At 52.4% G+C, this 16,653-nt stretch overlaps 1 pseudogene; it reads right to left on the reverse strand.

The window, feature by feature from the left end:
* Nucleotides 1–1,849: 1,849 nt before the first annotated feature.
* LOC127028990 (uncharacterized) overlaps nucleotides 1,850–16,653 on the reverse strand; it is a 38,550-nt pseudogene continuing 23,746 nt past the window's right edge.

Genomic DNA, 16,653 nt, shown 5'->3' on the forward strand with positions numbered 1-16,653 from the left:
GCTGGCAGAGCACCCACGAGCACACTGTGATTTATGGGCGAGGGCTGGTGTGAGTGCACCCATGTGAGGCGCTGAGCTGTTGTGTGTGCAGGTTGGGGCTGCGTGTGATCATGTGTGTGTCTCCCCCCCAGACATACATGGAGTTCTGGCTCAGCCAGGACAAAGCTGCCTAAGGCCATTTCCACATCCACCCAATCTTGAAGGAGCCCGGAGTTGGCTTCACAGCCTGGACACTTGCCCTCACCAACAGGCAGCAGGTGGGCTCTTTGCACAGAGACAGCGAAGTCCTTTGAGAACAGCCTTTGCAAGAGATGGGAGCACCGGACGGCCTCCAACATCAGTAGGCTTTGATTTGGGGTGTCGTGGTTTAACCCCAGCCAGCAACTAAGCACCATGCAGTCGCTTGCTCACTCCCCCACCCAGTGGGATGGGGAAGAGAATCGGAAGGGTAAAAGTGAGAAAACTCATGGGTTGAGATAAAGACAGTTTAATAGGGAAAGCAAAAGCCGCGCACGCAAGCAAAGCAAAACAAGGAATTCATTCACCACTTCCCATGGGCAGGCAGGTGTTCAGCCATCTCCAGGAAAGCAGGGCTCCATCACACATAATGGTTACTTGGGAAGACAAATGCCATCACTCCGAACGTCCCCCCCTTCCTTCTTCTTCCCCCAGCTTTCTATGCTGAGCATGGCGTCCTATGGTCTGGAATATCCCTTTGGTCAGTTGGGGTCAGCTGTCCCAGCTGTGTCCCCTCCCAGCTCCTTGCCCACCCCCAGCCTCCTCGCTGGTGGGGTGGGGTGAGGAGCAGCAAAGGCCTTGACTCTGTGTAAGCACTGCTCAGCAATAACTAAAACACCCCTGTGTTATCAACACTGTTTCCAGCACAAATCCAAAACCTAGCCCCATACTAGCTACTATGAAGAAAATTAACTCTATCCCAGCCAAAACCAGCACGGGGGTCAAAGTCACAGCTGAGGATGGCAGAGGCCACAGCGGTCAGAGGGATCTGATGGGGTCCTGGAAGGGCACTGGCCAGAGCAGGGCCTTTCACCTTGGGAGAGAGGTTAGTCCCAAGAGGGTGAGGCTGCAGGCAGAGGTACAAGGCAGAGCACAGGTACATTTTTGTATCCTTATAACTTGGAGGACAGCAGCCATGGATAGAGTCTGTGCATCTTGGTGGTGGTTTGCGGATGGGACTGCTATTACAGGTAGCTAGGTGCTGGATTGGCATCAGTCTGAGCTGCACCTGGTGGTCAGCTCTTATCTTGTGCTCTGTCCGTCTGCTGGTCTCAGAGCACTTGATGGAGAAGGGCAGAGTCACTGTCTGGGACTGGGCCATCCCACTGTGGAGCTGCTCCCTTGATCCAGTGTGCAAGGCTGAGCCAGGATTGGCACACGCTGTCCCTCCATGAACCCGATGGGTTTCTTCTCTGCCCAACCCACTGTCTTTCTTCCCCACTAGCCCAAGAAGTCTGCACTGGAAGTCCAGTTCTGGCAACTGAAAGACTGGCCCATGCAGCAGCATCTTCCCCCACACCCTGCCACCATCATCAGCCTGCTAGGGAAGGTGGAGACACACCAGCGGCAGAGCCAACAAGGACATATCCTCGTCACCTGCTGATGAGCGATGTCTCTCGGAGGAGCAGCCGTGGCACAGAGCTGGCTCAGCCCAGGCTGTATGAGTGAACTCAGGTCACAGCTCCATCTCAGCTCAGGTGAAGGTGGACATATGGACATGAATTCAGCTGTGTTCAGGGAGGAAGGCTTCCCTGTGGAGGCTGGCTTGGTGCAGGATCTGTGGACAAGACCATCCTGAGAGCCTGTGTGGCTAGTGGGACACCTCTGAGGCTCAGCACTGCCAGGTGATCCCAGGGCAAGTGACTTTCCTCTTGCTCTCCTCCGCAGGGATGATGCCAGCCAGAGCGGGATCTTCTGTGCTGCCAGTTTCCTGTGTGAGCAAATCCAAAGCGAGGGGCTGGTGGATGTATCCCAAGCTGTGAGGATGCTGAAGAGGTGGCGGAGACAGCTGATTAAAGATGTGGTAGGTGCTGACTTCAAACCCAGTTGGGATGGCAACAGCAGAGCAAGAGCCATAGCCTGAACTGTCCCAGCAGCTGCCCTAGCACCTATGTGCTCAGATTGTCCTGGGGCAGCAGGGGCAGATGAGACCTCTGAAAACCCTGTTTTCTGCTGCTGAGACATACCTACTCACTCAGGGCAGGTTCTGCAGAACCAGATGGGCACTGAAGCATCCTGTGGGCTGAGTTGTCCCTTTCTGGTCCATCTGGCCTGCTCAGCAGGGGGCTGCACTGGTGGATGCTCAGGTGCCTGCCCTGCACCCACCTCACCACCCAGTCTGGGTGCTAGAGGCCATCATAGGGTGAGCATCCGGATGGGAGTGAGCAACAGATGCTTTGTGCCATGGATGCTGGCTCTCCTCCCGAGACCAGCTGGCTCCAGCATTGAGGGTAGCCCAGCCCTCAGCTACTGGAGCACACACCTGTGATTCCTCAGCAGGGGAAGGTGGGCTGTGAGTGGGAGGAGGAGAGTGAGCTGTACCTGTGCCTGGCTTGCTCAGGGAGCTGTTGGCAACCAAGGCTGACCTTCCGCTGCAGGCGTTCACGTACCAGGTACTCACATCCTTCTGTCCACAGGAGCAGTATGGGCTCTGCTACGAACTAGTCCTCAGTTACTTGAATCCATTTGAAACCTATGGGAATTTCAAGTAGAGGAATGGCCACAGCCCATCTCTGGCCAGAACTTTGGCTCTCTTGACAGCCCTCCATCAGTAACAGTGGAAACCAGAGGAGATGAGAGGGGTGTGCACAGCCCCAAGATGCTTTACTCCTGGAAAAGCTGCCCCAAGAGTCCTCTGTGGCTGGACAGCACAGGCTGGACTGTCTCCAAATTGTGGTCAGGTTTTGAAGCAGGAACCTGACCCTTTACCCAGAGTTTGCACAGGAACTTACCTGGCACCACAGCCTGAGTATGCAGACCAGAGCAGAGGCACCAGGACTTGACCTATCTGTGCCAGTGTCATGGTTTAACCCCAGCCAGCAGCCAAGGACGACGCAGCCACTCCCTCACTCCCCCCACCCCTGCTCCCAGTGGGATGGGAGGAGAATCGGGAAAGAAGGCAGAACTCGTGGGTTGAGATAAGAACGGTTTAATAACTAAAGTAAAATATAATACTAACAATAGTAATAATGAAATATAATACTAATAATAATAGTAATGAAAAGGAATACAACAAAAAAAAAAGAAGAGGGAAAAAAAGGAAAAAAAAAACCAGTGATGCACAATGCAATTGCTCACCACCCGCTGACCGATGCCCGAGCCGCGATCCGCCCCTCCCGGCCAACTCCCCCAGTTTATATACTGGGCATGAGGTTCCATGGTATGGAATAGCCCTTTGGCTAGTTGGGGTCAGCTGCCCTGGCCATGCTCCCTCCCAGCTTCTTGCACACCTGCTTGCTGGCAGAGCATGGGAAACTGGAAAGTCCTTGGCTTGAGATAAGCGCTCCTTAGCAACAACTAAACCATCAGAGTGTTATCAACATCATTCTCACCCTAAATCCAAAACCCAGCACTGTACCAGCTACTAAAAAGAAAGTTAACTCTATCCCAGTTGAAACCAGGACAGAGGGCTGGGGAGATGGGGACAGGGAGAGTGGGACGGAGGCAACTGCGGGCAAGCGCTGCTGGTGGGGAAACCCATCTCAGGGCTGTGGAGAGCAGAGCTGCCAGGGGCTGCACTCACCTCACCACCTCGGGGGGCTGGGTGATGGGGTAGAGGGGAAGTACGGTCGTCCCTTGGATGGGGAGATATCATGGACGCCGCGGCAACCTGAGGCCAGGTCACCGGTATGGTAATGCAACACAGCAGGCACTGTGGTGACATCCCCCACAAGAGGAGCCCTGAACTCCTCTTTCCTCCTGCAACTCATCACAGCCTTGTCTTCCTCGCTCTACCCAGGCTGCCTGCACACAGCTCCAGGCAGAGAGGCACCTGACAAGGTGAGGGGATCGTGGGGAGTCCGTGGCCCCTGGTACCTGGTATCCGATGATCTCCCCTTTGCAGGAGGGCAGCATCTTCCACCTGAGGGACCCCATGCTGGCATCCAGCCACAGCTTCTCCAGTTTGTCCGGCACTGGAAGCACAGGAGGACGGGGTCACGCACGGGGCCAGCGAGGAGGGGCTGAGCCCAGAGCAGGGTGCAGGCAGCTCCTGGCCCAGGGGACAGGCTGCAAAGGGACCCCCAAGCAGGGTTTATCCCCCATAAAGGGTGCATGTGTCGCAGCAGCAGGAGCAGCATCAGTGTGGTGAGGAGGGGGAGAGAGAGGTGGGGACATGCTGTGCTCCAGGGCCTTGCACAGCCCCTTCCCCAGAGCCCACAGGCTCCATGCAGCCCTTATCTGGGACCAGGACCATCACTGCAGGGAGCGGATGCTCGGGCTGAGCTGCCAGGCGAAGGGCACCTTTTTATCCGCTTCATGTAGGACTGTCCCTTCTCTCCTATACTCATGGGCACATACCTTCCTTTGTCCTGACCAGCCATGTGAACAGGATCATGCTGGGGGGCAGGGAGATGGTGACACTGTAGACAGTGAAGGGCTGCAGAGGGGGACAGGCAAATGTTCCCTCCTGGTCATGTAGCATCTCCTCTCCCTTCATCTCCTCAGCCTCACAGGGAGGGGAGGAAGGCACTGCCAGATGGCACGTGGCCCGCATGTGCTGGCAGGCGTCAGGGATACTGCAGGTCTGTAATACGTAAGCTGTCACACGTAAAGTAATCTTATCTTGTATGTATACAGAGGATTACAAAAGGACAGCTGATCACTTCAGGATGTTCCGAAGGCCGGTATATCTGGTGCATCTTGAAGGAGGATGCAAACAGACAGTAGTTAATCAACATTACTTAGATAACTTTGAAACAGACTCAGCAGTATTGTGGAGTTAAGTTATCCTTTAAATGAACTGTCTCATTAGAATACTTAGAATCACACTCACGAGCCTAGAAACCCTTACTCACAGAAGCCCCTTCCTCTCCGAGCATGCATGGTAGAAAAAGGAAACTCTGTACATTTGAATGGAACCGAAGACTACCTGGACCAATAAGAATCTTGAAAGATTACATGTAAACAGTATTGTCCTGACAACGAATGGTGAGCCAAGTGAGTCTTTAAGTCTTTAAGAGCGATGGGCAGTGTGAGCGTGGGGAGGGGGCAGAGAGACCTTGGGGCTGCTCTGCTTGTGAGCAGTACCAGGGAAAGGAGGCGGTGAAGCAGGTCACTGAACAAGGCATCACGGGAAGAGCAGGGCAATGGCAGTGCTTTAACTTGTATTGCTCTGCCATGCAAAAGGGCATCTGACAGAGTTTTAAGAATAGGAGGTGAAATACTTGTTTCCTGAATCTGTACTATGGTAATGAGAAGTGGAAGCATGGTGGAACACACAGTTCACAGCCCAAAGGGTGTCCAGCCCCAAGACGCTCCTCCACAGCATCTCTTAGCGTTTGTGTTCCCCACAGGATTTACTCTAGGCACTGTTTGAAATTCAAGTCCCACTAACATAAAACCTTTTGGTTTGAGGGTGGCCTTATTTTACCTAGCACCCGCTACGGTCTTAGTTAAGGCTCCTTGTCAGCTGCTACTAAATCACTGCGTAATATCAAACAAGGCTGATGAGAAAGGGGACAGGGCCAGTCTGGATCACAGACCCTGCCTCTGCAGGGAAAACACCCCCTAGAAGCTTCTCCACCTGCCACCTTCATCTCCTCAGCCTCACAGGGAGGGGAGGAAGGCACTGCCAGATGGCACGTGGCCCACATGCGCTGGCAGGTGTCAGGGATACTGCAGGTCCAGTTCAGTTTGATGCTAATGCTGGAAATCTCCAAGGTCCTGGGAACAACCTGGAGGACCTCTGTGAAGGAAACATTGCAAGAGGGTCACTTCCTTCCCGTCCCTCCCAGCCTTGCAGCAGACCTCCATCATCCCCAGTGTTCCCTCACTAGCCTGTCCCCAGCACAGTGGTGACGAGGCCAACCTGCCTTCTCCCAGACAACACTCAGGCACTGCCTGCACCCTCCTCTGGCCCTGGACCATTCCCAGGGGTACTCTGGGTGCTCCAGTGACTGTGGGAGAGTAAGAGCAAGTACTTGTGGCCACTCTGCAGCCACCACCCTGGGGCTAGCAACTGATCTGGTGACTGGTCCCTTCATACCAACAACTTAGCCAACAAACCCAGCAGCCAGAGCAGGGTCCTGCCCTCCTGCTCCTGGACTCTAGTGCTCTTCTCCAGAAAGACCCATCCAACTGGTCTGGGCACGCTGCCTGGGGCCCTACACACAGTGACAAGAGGACTTGTCCCCCTTGGCGCTGTGCAGGGTGCCCCAGCTGCCAACAGTGCAGAAACAAACCTGGGATGCATCAGCAGCAGTTTTCTCTGAAGTGAATGCCCATGCCATGCCCTGACCACCCCAAGCACAGGGCACTAACGATGCAGGTCGCATCCAGCACTGCTCTCCCTGCCTGGGGAGAACAGACTGAGCACTGGGAGAGTGGCTGGTTTGCTCACTTACCCACACAGGTCATGTTCCCCTCCATAGAGTGCCAGTGGCCTGTGCCATTCCTCACAAGCCAGCTGCTCCAAAGAATTGGGGAGCCTTGCCTTGGGTTCAGTTTCACACAGGTGATCTCTGTAGCAGAAGACCAGTACCCTTCAGGGCACCTCAACGTCACCACTTCATTTGGGTTGTAGGATAGCTGGTCTGGGTCAAAGATAAACCTGGGGTCCCACTGGGGCTTCTGGCATTTCCCTGCACCAACAAGATGGGAAGGTGTTAGCAGGGCAGAGGGTGGCCTCGCAGGGCATGCCAGGGGATGGAGTGGAGGATTCCCTTCCCTGGCACAGCAGGGCGAGGGATGGAAGTCCAGGACACCATACAGAGCAGCCGTCCCGCACCACGTTCCCAGCAAGGGGATGAGGGCAAGAAGGGCCTCACGCTGCTTCCCCAGGCCTCCCAGGAAAGGCCAGGAGGAGCCGGAGCTCCAGGGACTCAGGGCACCTGGGATGCAATGCTCAAAGCTTGCACAGGGATGGAAAGCTCAATATTTGGCGCTGGGGCCTCCTAGCTCCCTCGGTTGAGCCTGGCAACGTGCAACATTAAGGACTGGCACGGGCTACAAGGGGACTAGGCAGGACACCCTGAAAGCTTGGGCCATGCATGGAGCTGCCCCCGCGGGCCCTGCTCAATGATCCACAGGAGAAGCATCCCTTTCCCATCCCACCCACGTCCCCACGCTCCCCGTGCTCACAGCTGCCTGCAGGGAACCAGCCCCAAGCCCTCTCACTGTGGCCCAGCCTGAGGAGTCACGGGGCACTCGGTGAGTCGGGCAGTGCCAGAGGACAGCACATTCCTGACTTTCAGCATGTCGTACTGGGCTTCCCACACCAACACAAGCTGGCCCTGGCCTCCCTCACAGAGGACTGCAACACCCTGAGGCCTCCTGAGAAGGCAACAAACCCTGAGCCCAAAAGCTGACTGCTCCAGTGATGGCATGCAGCAGGGACCAGGAGGGGAGACCAGCACATGGGGAGGAGGTCAGACTTTTGCCCTGCCTGCATGGGCTGAGAAGACACAGGGAGCAGACCTCTGTGATCCCCAGACCCTGAGGCAATACTTTTGGCGACCTCTACCACACATGCCTGTCTGACCTCCAGCACTGTAGCACCCACTCCCTCGACACATGCTCCTGCCAGAAGACCTCAGGCAGCCCCATGTCACCCACGCACCTCCACCAGGAACCTCCCACCCACCCATGAATTGCAGGCTGGAGCCCTGCACACTGGGCACTCTGCCCTAGCCTGGCATGGGCAGCTCTGGCCACCGCCCCTGTGCTGATTTTGGCTGGGGTAGAGTTAATTTTCTTCATAGTAGCTAGCATGGGGCTAGGTTTTGGATTTGTGCTGGAAACAGTGTTGATAACGCAGGGGTGTTTTAGTTATTGCTGAGCTGTGCTTCCACAGAGTCAAGGCCTTTGCTGCTCCTCACCCCACCCCACCAGCGAGGAGGCTGGGGGTGGGCAAGACGTTGGGAGGGGACACAGCCGGGACAGCTGACCCCAACTGCCCAAAGGGATGTTCTATACCATGTGACGTCATGTTTAGCAATAAAACTAGGGGGAAGGTTGGCCTGGGCCGCTGCTCGGGGACTGGCTGGGCATTGATCGGTTGGTGGTGAGCAAATGTTTTCATTTGCATCCCTTGTCTTTCTAGGGTTTTATTTCTCTCTCTTTGTTATTTTCCTTTTCATTACAATTTTTTTATTATTATTATATTTTATTACAATTATTAAACTGTCTTTATCTCAACCCACGAGTTTTCTCACTTTTACCCTGTCGTGGTTTAATCCCAGCCAGCAACTAAGCACCACGCGGCCGCTTCCCCCTCCCCCTCCCCCCTCCCAGTGGGATGGGGAGGAGGAAAAAACAAAAAAGGTAAAACTCGTGGGTTGAGATAAGAACAGTTTAATAACTAAAGTAAAATAAAATACACTACTAACTAAGAATAATAATAATTGTAATGAAAAGGAATACAACAAAAAAAAAACCCCAACACCCAAGAAAAGACAAGTGATGCACAATGCAATTGCTCACCACCTGCTGACCGATGCCAGAGCAGCGATCCACCCCTCCCGGCCAACTCCCCCCAGTTTATATACTGGGCATGGCGTTCCATGGCATGGAATAGCCCTTTGGCTAGTTGGGGTCAGCTGCCCTGGCCATGCTCCCTCCCAGCTTCTTGCACACCTGCTTGCTGGCAGAGCATGGGAAACTGGAAAGTCCTTGGCTGAAGATAAGCGCTCCTTAGCAACAACTAAACCATCAGCGTGTTATCAACATCGTTCTCACCCTAAATCCAAAACCCAGCACTGTACCAGGTACTAAGAAGAGAGTTAACTCTGTCCCAGCCGAAACCAGGACATACCCTTCCAATTCTCTTCCCCCATCCTGCTGAGGGGGGGCAGTGAGCGAGCGGCTGTGTGGTGCTTAGTTGTCGGCTGGGGTTAAACCACAACAGTCCTTTTTGGCACCCAACATGGGGCTTGAAGGGTTTGAGATAATAACAGATTTGACCAGAGCGTATTAGAAGGGATTTATATCTGTTAACAGTTGCAGGTCACGATATTGATTCATCTGTTCTTGATATTAGTTCATCTGATCTGCGCCATGCTCTTTTTTTTTGCTGTACATGTTAAAGATTGGTGTTGGTTTTTGCAGTTTGCTGTGCTCTGTAGTGATTAGTGATGTTTTGCCTAGGAGATTTGTTATTAAAACACTGACCTTGAGCTTAATCTGATATTTGAGCTCTGTACTGAAGCCATTACTGTACTGCAGGTGCCATCTCATGGAGACAATTAACAATTATACTTCTTCCTCTGAGAGGTTTTTTGTGGAGGAAATACAGAATGGCACCTTCACCACCACCTTCTGTGATGTTTTCTCCCTTGTTACAATAACTTTTCAGTATCTTGAACATCCTTGGGTAGTTAAAAATACTTCTATTGGTATTTCTTAGGAATATTGCTTCGGTTTTGCCTGAGGTTAACAAGGAATTTAGGAATATGATCCAGGCTCCGTGAGAGTATGGTCATGGGTGGCACGACATGTGGGAGAATATGGGCAGGTACCTAGAGAACTTCTCACCTCCAATGGTTTGGAACTTCACTCCCAAACAACTACAGGACCCTGATGAAGTGATAGAATGTTTGAAAAAAAGATGTCATGGCTATTCCAAAGAGGCACAACTTACCACATTGTGCTGGGCCCTGGCCAGCATCTACCAAACACTGCTCGATATTATGCAGCACCCTCAAGGAGAAGAGAGGGAAAACATACCAACAGACACTATGGCTAAACCAGACACTATATCAGTCACCCCATAACTAAAAAGAAACAATGGAAGCGGAAGTCAACTCATTTAGTAAGGGATGAAGAAACTTCTCCTAAGAGGGAGCAGGAGAAAGAATCAGAAGAGGCAGCCTGTTCTGCAGCAGAGCAGTCACAAGAACAGGAGGAGGAAGAGACTGAAATCATAAATGAGACAGAAACCACCCGATCCCTATCCCTAAGTGAGCTGCGAGATATGCAAAAAGATTTTAGCTGTCAACCAGGTGAGCTAATTCTCAGCTGGTTATTCCAATGCTGGAATATTGGGGCCAGTAGTCAGGAATTAGAGGGTAAGGAAGCCCGGCAGCTAGGATCCCTTGCTAAGGATAAGGCCATTGACAAAGGGATTGGAAAAAGGGCAGGAGTCCTCAGTCTTTGGCGGTGACTCCTGTCAAGTGTGAAGGACAGGTATCCCTTCAAGGAAGAACTTGCAAATTCCCGAAGCAAATGGACCACCACTGAGGGAGGTATCCAGTATCTGAGGGAATTAGCCATGTTGGAGGTGATCTATAACAACCTGGATGACAACCAGGCATCCAAAGACCCGGATGAAATCCGGTGCATGTGGTCCATGTGGCAAAAGTTTGTACGAAATGCACTGACGTCATACACTCATACCCTGGCGATAATGAGCTGGACAGACACGGAGGCACCAACTATAGATGGACTGGCCAGAAAACTCTGAGAATACAAAGATAATCTCGCTTCCTCCATGTGGGCCTGCATCTCAGCTGTGGACACACTGACCCAAAAAATTTCCAAGCAAGCCTGTCGTGGTTTAACCCCAGCCAGCAACTAAGCACCACGTGGCCGCTTCCCCCTCCCCCCTCCCCACTCCCAGTGGGATGGGGAGGAGGAAAGGAAAAAAAGTAAAACTCGTGGGTTGAGATAAGAACAGTTTAATAACTAAAGTAAAATATAATACTAACAATAGTAATAATGAAATATAATACTAATAATAATAGTAATGAAAAGGAATACAACAAAAAAAGGAGGGGGGGGGAAGGAAAAAACCCAGTGATGCACAATGCAATTGCTCACCATCCGCTGACTGATCCCCGAGCAGCGATCCGCCCCTCCCGGCCAACTCCCCCAGTTTATATACTGGGCATGAGGTTCCATGGTATGGAATAGCCCTTTGGCTAGTTGGGGTCAGCTGCCCTGGCCATGCTCCCTCCCAGCTTCTTGCACACCTGCTTGCTGGCAGAGCATGGGAAACTGGAAAGTCCTTGGCTGAAGATAAGCGCTCCTTAGCAACAACTGAAACATCGGAGTGTTATCAACATCATTCTCACCCTAAATCCAAAACCCAGCACTGTACCAGCTACTAAGAAGAGAGTTAACTCTGTCCCAGCCGAAACCAGGACAATATCCACCCCTTATTCTATACCATTTACGTCATGCCCAGATCCCACACTTTCCGATACATTTCCAATTAATCACCACCACTTTTCCTGTCTTCTAATATATACACACAGATATCATTCCCGCGGTCTATGGGCCATCTCTATCCAATGTCTGTTGAGTTCATTCAGTCCATGACTTTGGGCTCCATCTGTCATAACAGTCTGTCTGGGCAGGAGGGATGGTGCAAAGTCCGCTCAGTCGGCAGAGCAGGATCGGGCTTCGGTGTGGTGCGGCGGGCGGTGACATTGGGCGCAGCAGGAGGATGGTGTGTGGTGTTGGATTGTTGCATGCTGCAGTCAGTCCTGGTTCCATCACTACTGCGCTTCGCTCGGTTTTATCAAAGTTCATCCTTCATTAATTTGGGTGATTCTTCCTGTAATACCATTGATATAGCAACTATAGCAGTGACGACACACGGTGGCAGGGTTATTTAGCAATCAACATCATACCATTTAATCTATTGGCTGTTCTCACCTAAAACCAAATCCCCTTGAGGCACACATCGGACTTCCCCATCCTTCCGCATCACCCACCAAGTGCACCCAGGCCCTTGAGCAAAAGCGATCCCACGAATGGGTTTGCCTTTGCCTGAGGCAGGAGTGACCCAGACTGTTTTCCCTAGCATATTTTTCATGTGCGCCACAGGGACGTTATCCCCTTCTACAGCCCGTAAAAGTTCTGATTGGGCGGGGCCAGCCCGATTGGCAGATCCTCTAGTGTTGACTAACCAGGGGGCCTTTGCTAGATGTGTGTCCCAATGTCTGAAGGTCCCAGCCCCCATTGCTCTCAATGTAGTCTTTAACAACCCATTGTATCGCTCGATTTCCCGGAGGCATGACAGGGGATGTGATATACCCACTCAGTGCCGTGCTCTTTGGCCCAGGTGTCTATGAGGTGGTTTCGGAAATGAGTCCCCTTGTCTGACTCGATCCTTTCTGGGGTGCCATGTCGCCATAAGACTTGCTTCTCAAGGCCCAGGATAGCGTTCCGGGCGGTGGCATGGGGCACGGGATATGTTCCCAGCCAGCCGGTGGTTGCTTGTCATATAGGACTCCATACAGCCGCCTTCCACCTCCGATGCTTTCCCACAATGCGACAGGACCCATCAGTGAACAGGGCATATTGCCTCTCACTTTCTGGCAGTTTATTATACAGTGGGGCCTCTTCAGCACGCGTCACCTCCTCCTCTGGCGATATTCCAACATCTTTGCCTTCTGGCCAGTCCGTGATCACTTCCAAAATTCCCGGGCGCCTGGGGTTTCCTGGTCGAGTTCGTTGTGTGATCAGTGCAACCCACTTACTCCAGGTGGCATCAGTTGCATGATGTGTAGAAGGGAACCTTCCCTTTGAACACCCAGCCCAGCACCGGCAGTCGGGGTGCTAACAGGAGCTGTGCTTCAGTACCAACCGCTTCCGAGGCAGCTCGAACTCCTTCATATGCTGCCAGTATCTCCTTTTCAGTTGGAGTATAGCGGGCCTCAGATCCCCGATATCCCGACTCCAAAACCCTAGGGGTCGGCCTCGGGTCTCCCCGGGTGCTTTCTGCCAGAGACTCCAGGTAGGGCCATTCTCCCCGGCTGCGGTGTAGAGCACATTTTTCTCATCTGGTCCTGCCCGGACCGGCCCAAGGGCTACTGCATGAACTGTCTCCCGTTTAATCTGTTCAAAGGCTTGTTGTTGCTCAGGGCCCCATTTGAAATCGTTCCTCTTCCGGGTCACTTGATAGAGAGGGCTTACAATCAGACTGTAATTTGGAATGTGCATTCTCCAAAAACCCACAACCCCTAAGAAAGCTTGCGTTTCCTGTTTACTAGTCGGTGGAGACGTAGCTGCTATTTTGTTGATCACATCCATTGGGATGTGACGACGTCCATCTTGCCATTTCATTCCTAAAAACTGGATCTCCTGTGCGGGTCCCTTCACCTTACTCTGTTTTATGGCAAAACCGGCTTTCAGAAGGATTTGGATTATTTTCTCCCCTTTCTCAAAAACGTCTTCTGCTGTGTTGCCCCACACGATGATGTCATCAATGTACTGCAGGTGTTCCGGAGCTTCACCCTGTTCCAGTGCAGTCTGGATCAGTCCATGGCAAATGGTGGGGCTGTGTTTCCACCCCTGGGGCGGTCGATTCCAGGTGTACTGGACGCCCCTCCAAGCGAAAGCAAACTGCGGCCGGCACTCTGCTGCCAAAGGGATTGAGAAAAATGCATTAGCGATATCAGTTGTGGCGTACCACTTGGCTGCCTTTGACTCCAGTTCGTATTGAAGTTCCAGCATGCCTGGCACGGCCGCACTCAGCGGCGGCGTGACTTCATTCAGGCCACGATAGCCTACTGTTAGTCTCCGCTCTCCGTTAGACTTTCGCACTGGCCAAATGGGGCTGTTAAAGGGTGAGCGAGTCCTGCTGATCACCCCTTGGCTCTCCAGTCGACGAATCAGCGTATGGATGGGAATCAGGGAGTCTCGGCTGGTGCGATATTGCCGCCGGTGCACCGCTGTGGTAGCGATTGGCACCCGTTGTTCTTCGACCCTCAGCAACCCCACAACCGAAGGGTCCTCCGAGAGACCGGGCAAGGTGGACAACTGTTCAATTCCCTCCGTCTCCAAGGCAGCCATACCAAAGGCCCGCCGGTACCCCGTTGGGTCCTTGAAATACCCTCTCCGGAGATAACCTATGCCAAGGATGCATGGGGCCTCTGGGCCAGTCACAATGGGGTGTTTCTGCCACTCATTCCCAGTTAGGCTCACTTCAGCCTCCAATACAGTGAGCTGTTGGGATCCCCTGTCACCCCAGAAATACAGATGGGTTCTGCCCCTTTATAGCTTGATGGCATTAGAGTACACTGTGCCCCGGTGTCCACTAGAGCCTTGTACTCCTGTGGGTCTGATGTGCCAGGCCATCGGATCCACACAGTCCAGTAAACCCGGTTGTCCCCTTCCTCCGCCTGGCTGGAGGCAGGGCCCCTCTAGTCCTGGTCAGAGTGTTCGTTACTCACTTCTTGTAAAAATGACTTAGAGGTCCCTTCAAGAGGGTCAGAAGCTCTTCTACTCTGTCTGGGGAACTGCCCGCTGGAAACTGGAGTGGCATCTTTCCTGGAAGAATCCCCTTTTGTGGGTGTTTTTCCTTTCAGTTCACATACCCGTGCATCTAGGGTCAACGTAGGTTTTCCATCCCACTTCCTCATGTCCTCTCCGTGGTCACGCAGGTAAAACCACAGGGTACCCCGTGGTGTGTACCTTCTCTCTCTTCTCTCTTGCCCAGAAGAATACCTTCTCCTAATAGCTGAGGTATTGGTCCGTACAGGTGGGCGGCCAAACTTATCCTCAAATCGCTGGAACTCTTGGGGCCATTTCTCGGCTAGCGTGTCTGGCAGTTTCTCCACAGCCGCGACGAGGGAGGAAGTGAGACTTTCTTCGTATTGCTGAAGTCGGCGAGCCAATTCATCTACTGTTGGTCCCTCCTCGTCTTTCCAGTCCACTACTGCCAATGCACTGGCATACGATGATGGCGCACTTCGTACAAACTTCCACCACATGGGTCGTGTGCATTGGACTTCGTCTGGATCTGTGGGTAACTGCCCATTGTCTGGGTCATAATAAACCATCTCCCGCACGGCTAATTCCCTCAGGTACTGGATACCTTTCTCCATGGAGGTCCACTTGCCTGGTTGACATATAACGTCTTCCTTGAAGGGGTACCTTTCCCTCACGCCTGACAGAAGTCGCCTCCAGAGGCTGAGGGCTTGTGTCCCTTTTCCAATCGCCTTGTCAATGCCCCCTTCCCTAGAAAGGGATCCCAGCTGCTTGGCTTCCCTACCCTCTAATTCCAAGCTACTTGCCCCATTGTCCCAGCAGCGGAGCAGCCAGGTGATAATGTGCTCGCCTGGATGACGGCTGAAGTCTTTTCGCATATCTCGCAGCTCACTCGGGGATAGGGATCGAGTGATTATCTCCGGTTCTGCCTCTTCCTCCTGTTCTCGTGATGGCCCTGGTTCACCTTCATCCTTCGCTAAGCGAACTGATTTTTTGTATATTTCCTCTTCTGTATAGGGGCGATTGATATTGGCACCGGTTGATTCTCTAGTTCAGCTGCATCATCCATCGCCAAGGTTTGAGTTGCCACAGTGCCTGTTGCTGGGGTTTGAATAGCCACAGTGCTTGTCATAGGGATTAGAGTAGCTGCAGTAGCTGTCGCCAGAGTTTGAGTAGCCGTAGTGCCTGTCGCCAGAGTTGGAGTAGCTGCAGTCGTGGGAGCTGATCTCTGGGTGGTATTTTGAAATAGTTGTTTAACCCTAAACAAGACCTGAACCACATTCAGGATCAGGCTGATTCCTAGCAATAGGACCATGCTGAGTTCAACATCCCAAGGAGATTCATAATTTACAAACTCCTCCAATGCTATTGCAATTAACCTGGCGGAGAAAGGGAAGATGTGGGAAGATGTCTCCCCAATAGGTTGGCTCCCCGAGGAGAAAAGGTAGAAAGTGCAGTTATTAATATTCTCTAGGAGATAGCACCTGAAGTACGGAGATCTCTCCTCCACAGATTGGCTCCCAGAGGAGAAAAGGTAAAAGGTACAATTATTAATAGTCTCCCATAGGCAGCTCCCAAAGTGCAGAGGTGACAACAATGCCGAGTACAAACACCCGATTAGTTTCACGGCTTGCACTTCTATCATATCATAAACCAGTGTTACAAACAACAACAACGTGATAACTCTAGCCCGGTTCCCGCAGATGATAAACAGCACAACAGGGAGCATATACTGCAAGTAGGGCATTACATAACGCAACTTCAAGAACCACACCACCAACCTTGAGAGCAAAAGAACCCACATTGTAACTAGTGACTATCAAACCAATACAATGAATACTTATAACAAGTTTGTTTTAACACACTCTGATCAGATCTGTCATTATCTCAACCCTTCGTGCCCCATGTTGGGCGCCAAAAAGGCTGTCGTGGTTTGACCCCAGCCAGCAACTAAGCACCACGCAGCCGCTTCCCCCTCCCCCTCTCCCAAGTGTGTCGTTGGGAAACCAAGATGCCTTTTCATTACAATTTTTTTATTATTATTATATTTTATTTCAATAATTAAACTGTCTTTATCTCAATCCACGAGTTTTCTCACTTTTACCCTTCCAATTCTCTTCCCCCATCCTGCTGGGGGGAGTGAGGGAGCGGCTATGTGGTGCTTAGTTGCCAGCTGGGGTTAAACCACGACAGCCCCCACCCTGATCCCACAGCCCCTTCCTGCCAGGACCCTCAGGGACTGAGGCTGGCACCAGTCCCCTC

The sequence above is a fragment of the Gymnogyps californianus genome, unplaced genomic scaffold (genome assembly GCF_018139145.2).
Source record: "Gymnogyps californianus isolate 813 unplaced genomic scaffold, ASM1813914v2 HiC_scaffold_54, whole genome shotgun sequence".
Lineage (NCBI taxonomy): Eukaryota > Metazoa > Chordata > Aves > Accipitriformes > Cathartidae > Gymnogyps > Gymnogyps californianus.